General features: G+C 30.5%; 1 long non-coding RNA gene across 1 annotated transcript; it reads right to left on the bottom strand.

Annotated features, from left to right (window-relative positions):
• Positions 1 to 735: 735 nt before the first annotated feature.
• Positions 736 to 3,597, bottom strand: LOC145313820 (uncharacterized). Its single transcript, XR_013877498.1, has 2 exons — positions 3,162 to 3,597; positions 736 to 2,030 (listed from the first exon to the last, which is right to left on the bottom strand). It is a non-coding gene; the product is annotated as an uncharacterized LOC145313820 (long non-coding RNA).
• Positions 3,598 to 6,274: the final 2,677 nt, after the last annotated feature.

Below are 6,274 nucleotides of genomic sequence, written 5' to 3'. Positions count from 1 at the left end.
TATATTATTTATCATTTTAGACTATTTTCAATGTATTTTGAAATGTTATTTTTTATCCACCCTTTCAAAATTTTGTGAACAACGAAGTATATAATTATTGAATTATGATTTCAATTTCAAATGCAAATAAAAGTAACTAATAGAATTCAAATTTAATTATACGCCTTTTAATGAATAGTATAATTAAACGGACCGGGACGAACCAGGGAGGAAGGGAGGGGACAATGGGCAATTAATTCAATTTTATAGTTGTGACACTTTAAGGTTGAAAAACCAGATAATTCCAGATAAAACGAGTATTTCTAATAGAACAACTTTTATTGGAAATTTATTCATTTTTAAATTATTTTTAATTCAAAATGCACCATCCCCCAAATTCTACTTTACTAATAGCCTCTGATTATCAAGATAAAGAACTTGGTAGCAATTCATTTACTAAAGAATATTAGTTTTAGAATTTAGCGTAGAAAAATAGCATAAAACCATCTTAAGATTTTAATGATAAAAACAGTCTAAAAGGATTTCAGGACCTTTATGCATCTTCCCTAAAATGTAGAACTTAATCGGATCGGTAACCAAATTCTTAAGCTATAAATAAACAAAACGTACTACTTTTTATTGGATATTAGCGCAGCTTACTATATGTGTATGAGCATGTTATAAATGGACGTACGGATTTTCTAGTAACAATTGAGTTTTTATGGTTTCTAAATCATAATTAATAATAAACAAGAATCAGTTAAAACAATTGTATTAAAAATTATTAAAATAACAACAAAATCTACTTAAATAATACATATATGTATATATCATATCACAATAGAATTGTTAGGTAAATATAAAACAATTAAATCAAAACTGATTTATGGGTATAGTCCCATTCGTGGCAACATCCCTTAAGGGGCGATTCGTCATATTTTCAAAATTGCTTGGGGCTGGAAATAGGAGAAAAGCTACTGTGAAAATACAAAGAAACTCCCCTTAAGGGGTGTTGTCACGAAAGGGGCTACCCTGATTTAATTTCAACAAAATAATAAATAAAAATAAAATCAATTAGATTAACTTTTTAAAATCTAAAAAAATTGTCAGTTTAAGACGTACCTACACAGTTACACACACTAGGTATAAACAAAATAACTTGATTAAAAATGTTTATGAATAAAAAAGGTTGCAGAATAGAATGTCTCAAGGATATTTTTAGTTTTGTATTTAGATTTATGGTTCTAATTCTTAATTATATTTGGTCTAGTTACAAAAAATTTACTTTTTATTGATAAAGTATTAATAAAACATATTTTGGAAAGTATCAGATAAAACAAATTGATAAAAGTAAAATAAACTTCTAAATGACCCCCTTTTAAATAAAATTAAACAAGGATGACAACATCCATAAAAGCGAAGCTCTGAAATGGAAGGACAAACAAATATTAACACTTGTAGATTGTCAGAACTGAATTAGCAGAATATTAATGCTTCAGTACAAACAATATTGTAAGTAAATTTGTTGCAAAACTGCATAAATAGATAATACTGTTTAAGGACATACTTAAATTTTTAGGACTTGTTTATAGAGATGCTTTGCTTATAACATTGTATAATAGGAATCAGTTTTCAAAAAATCTGAAGAATCGGATAATTTGTTATCAAAAAAGTTAAAAATCAACATGTTTCAAATGGATGTACAGACATTCTGGTATTGATTGTAGGGTTGCTACGCTTTCTAAATTGTACCTAACTATTACAGGAATCATCATGCAAAGTTTGGAATCGATAGGACAATTCTAACCTGTTTAAATTAACAAAAAGAGCTAACTCTCTGTGACTGAGGTACGGACAGACGTACGGACGGACCGACCGTAATCATAGAAAAGCTTCGCTTTAAAAAAAATAAAATTATGTAAATGTCAAACTAAGGACCACCCCTACACGCTGCAGATACCCTCCGTGATGTAACTTAAATTCTTTCTTGCACGTTCGCACCATATCAAATATCTTCTTTCAGGAAAGCTAATTTTCTCTTTGTTAGTCATCTGAAATAAATATTTTTTTAGTATTTATAGGCTTAACTGAAAGGCAAAAATATTAATTCGGAACTAATATAAATACCAATGAAATTATTACCTACTGCTACCTAGTTAAACAAGGATGACAACATCCATAAAAGCGAAGTACTGAAACGGTAGGACAAACGGACATTAACACTTGTATAGTGTCTGAACTGAATAATCAGAATATAGAAGTATAAGATTCGAAGCAAAATTGTAAGTAAATTTGTTGATAAACTGCTTGATACAGCATAATGTTTATGGACATACTTACACTTTTAGGACATGATTATAGAGTTGCTTCGCTTATAATATTGTTCTTTGTTGTTCCAGGAATCAATATACCAAAAATCAGATCAAACGGATAATTAGATCACATAAAAATTTGTGGTTAAAAAAGTAGAAAAATCAACATGTTTAAAATGGACGTACGGACATTCTGGTAATGATTATAGAGTTGCTATGCTTTCTAAATCGTACCTTACTACTACAGGAATCATCATGCAAAGTTTGAAATCGATAGGACAATTCTAACATGCCTAAATTAACGAATAAAAGCTATCTATCTCGGACGGACGGACGTACGGACCGACCCTAATTATAGAAAGCTTCGCTTTTAAAAACCATAACTGGACATTACTTTTGGATATAGTCCCTTTCGTAACATCGCACCATATGGGGCGATTCTTCGTATTTTTCACAGAAGCTTTTTTCCTATTTATAGCCCCTGCGGGAGGCTCTAACCCAACGGGCCATTACCTAACCCTGTGGGGCAATCATCTAACCCAATATAACCTAACCTAACCTAGCCTAACCTATAAAAAGCCATTTTAAAATACGAAGAATAGCCCCATATGGGGCGATGTTACGTAAGGGACTATTCACTATTCCCTTACTTTTCTCAAAATTAGGTACCTAATAAGAATGAAATGATAACCGAAAAGCAATCATCTAACTGTTAATAATTAGTGGCAAAGGTACAGTATGATTAAAAATGTCAATCTTTATGTCTTTTCCTTCCTAACATTCCATTAATTACAACATATTTTCTTAATATTTAAATTTCTATGCTTTGGTAGTTGTCAACTTTGTTTTGATAAAAAAATGTATATATACCGTAACCATTTTGTTGTTCTCCTGGAAACCTAGGCAGTATCACATTTTCTGCTTGTTTGCATTTTATACAAGATTTCATCTGAAAAATATTAAAGATTCTTATAGAGTTGCTTCGTTTTCCAAGTCATACCTAATTGTTATAGAAATCATCATGTAAAGTTTGAAATTGATAGGACAATTCTAATCTGTTTAATTTAACAAAATGAGCTAACCGTAATGGACAGACGTACGGACAGACCGACCCTTAAATTATAAAAAGCTTTGCTTTTAAAATTTTTATAAAGTCATCACTAGACTAAATTTTATCTTGTAATGTAATGCCCTCTAAAATGGAGAACTATATCAACATACAAAAAAAGTATTACTATATATAAAAGGATACAAATATTATATTATATCTTGTCAATAATAAAACATTTGAAAAAGGAAACCAAAAATCGCCACGTGTCACTAAATTTTTGTTCAGAAATGTGTGTGTATATTGAGACGCTTGTTTGTGTATGTATTTCTTTCTAATATTGCCATCCACTGAGCTATAATCAACAGCAGAAAATATATTCTATTAGCGTAGCTACTTTATAACTCATTTATTTTAAATTTGACTAATGAAAGATATCTAAAAGCAATTTAATTATTAATTTAAAAAAAATAAATACAATAATTTCTATAATCATAACTGCAAACAAATATTCCATAATTATTTTTTCATTATGATTTTAAAACAATTAAAGTAAAAATTTTCTGTCTGTTTGTTTATTGTTTACATTTTTATTATTGCGCTAGTTAGCATAAGAATGCCCCGTCATGTTGCATGATTTCTCGTGACGTCATTCATATTTTAGTCCCCAAAGTCAGTCAGAAACTGCTAAATTCATGCACATTCCCTTTAAGCCAGTCCCCAAAGTCTGAGACTCCTAAAATATGAATATTCGATCCATTGTCCCCTCCCTTCCTCCCTGGGGACGAACGTCCTAAAAGATATGTCGCAATGGGTATATAATATAATATATTGAGATGGGGAAAATTTGTTGTAAATCAAGTTGGCTAACATGGACCTCATTTATTGGTCAGTTTGTACATCCAGTAGGAAGAGATGGGGTAAAAGGGGTAGATGGGGGGTATCATTATTTTAGCCAGTTGTGAGTATCTCTTTACTAGATTACATGAAAATCTGGTGTAACATATTCAAGTAATAGTAAATCTATTGATCCAAATTAACCCTTAACAGTCGGGCCCCTTGCGTCACCTTTATCTCAGTTCCCATTAGAGCTAGAGGGCTAATTTTTGTGCAAGTCCCCTGATTGATAATGAATTTCCGACCTAAAGTAAGTCAAAGTCAATTTTCGCTTCCTTCACCCTTTTATTTAACAACCTTTGTTTTTAGGTCCTTTTTTACTTAAAAATTTCAAACGGCTGTAATTTTCTTTTTTTTGAAGCTAGAAGAACAATTTTTTGCAGAAATGTTTATCTTTGTGTAAATTTTATATTAGAAATATCAAAATATAACTTTCAGCGGCCGCAGCTGTACTTGGCAGTCGGCGGAAAAACGGCGGCGGATCTTTATGAAATTTTAGGAGGTTATGTAGACATGTAAGACAATCTTGTTGTTTTTATATAATTTATTTCGAGTTAAACATGAAACAAACTATGAATTTATGTATTTTTAAATGTTTATAATAGATAAATTACGAATTACGGAATATAAATCATGTACATTTGAAGTATGAGATATTATTTTTTTGTTTTAATAGAAACTCAAGAAAATCATTAAGAAAATCAGAATTTAGACCCATATTATTTAAAATTGATAAAGCAGATTTTACAACAAACAATGATTGAGAGAAACAGTTTAAAATGGTCCATCTTGATAAACATTCATCTTTACTAATTTTTAATGAGCGATCTTTGGCAATTAGAATTAGCAATGATAGTTGAAAAAATATTTCATTTTTAGCAAATATAGGGTACCAAACATTAAAAAGATAAAAATTTTCTTTGAGATAAATGAATTCAGGGGTGTCATTATTAAAATAATAGTCTAAATATAAAGCAAGTGCATGTATAAAGAATTTTGGGTAAAGGCAAAAAAATAATGAATGTTCTATACTACTTTCTACATTACATAGATTACATTTGGTAGAGTCACTATGACCAAAAAGACCTAGTTTTTGTTTTGATACAAGAGTGCAGCATATTTGTTCAAAAAAGAAACTTTTAAAATATAGGGGTAGAGGAAGAGAGAATAATTTATTGAAACTCAATTCAAAAGACTCAGTGTCAGGGAAAAATAGACCATCTCTCAAACGAGTTTTTATTGCAGGATGTTGTTTTTTGAATTTATTTCTTAACATGATTTTGAAGTGTAGAGAAAATATTTGTGGATTAAAATTGTTTAGGTTAATGAGGGGTTTTCCTAAATTCATAAACTCTTTTTTGGTGACTACTGGAAAGTGGGATGCAATAGATTTCAAAACATTTAATTTATTAACTAGAGTAGTAAATGCAGGGTTATTGGTTATTTTAGTATGTAGAGTAAGAAGTATGATAATTCTATCTCCAATTATTCTGTGGTCAAAAATATTTGCAACTGTAATGATATTATTTTGTTTAAGAAGGGAAATTTCATTTGATGATCTTAAATTTAAAATTTGGCGTCTCTAAGTCAAAAATTGCGGCCACAGGAGCCTTTTAAAGATTCTCGAGACCTAGAAGATCAAGACCTGCAAGATCATACCTGGAACCTAAAATTTACTTGAACACCTGTATTTCATATAAGAATGTACTATTAGAGGATATTTTAGTATTTTGGTAAGATAAAATGCTTTGTTTAAGTCAAATATAATTTTTTCTATTTACTTGGATGACCCTGCCAGGTTTGCTGGCATCCTGTGCCGCCAGGATGGTTGGAGATATTCAAAAAATTCCAACTCTCAGTTATGTGTCATACCCCTACTTTAAAAGTCACGCAGTTTGGGCTCTTTAACTTTCACACACAGAAAAAGAGATAGAAAAAACCGGTCGGGGGGGGGGGGGGGCGTTCAACGTCCCCCCCCAAACCGTTAAGAGTTAACCAATCACATCTCTCCTTTATCAAACGACATTAAGTTTTAATC

Source organism: Acartia tonsa, chromosome 1 (assembly GCF_053477335.1).
Source record: "Acartia tonsa isolate MP-2025a chromosome 1, ASM5347733v1, whole genome shotgun sequence".
Classification (NCBI taxonomy): Eukaryota; Metazoa; Arthropoda; class Copepoda; order Calanoida; family Acartiidae; genus Acartia; species Acartia tonsa.
Note: the sequence above shows the minus strand (reverse complement) of the source record. Positions and strands in the feature narration are given on the sequence as shown.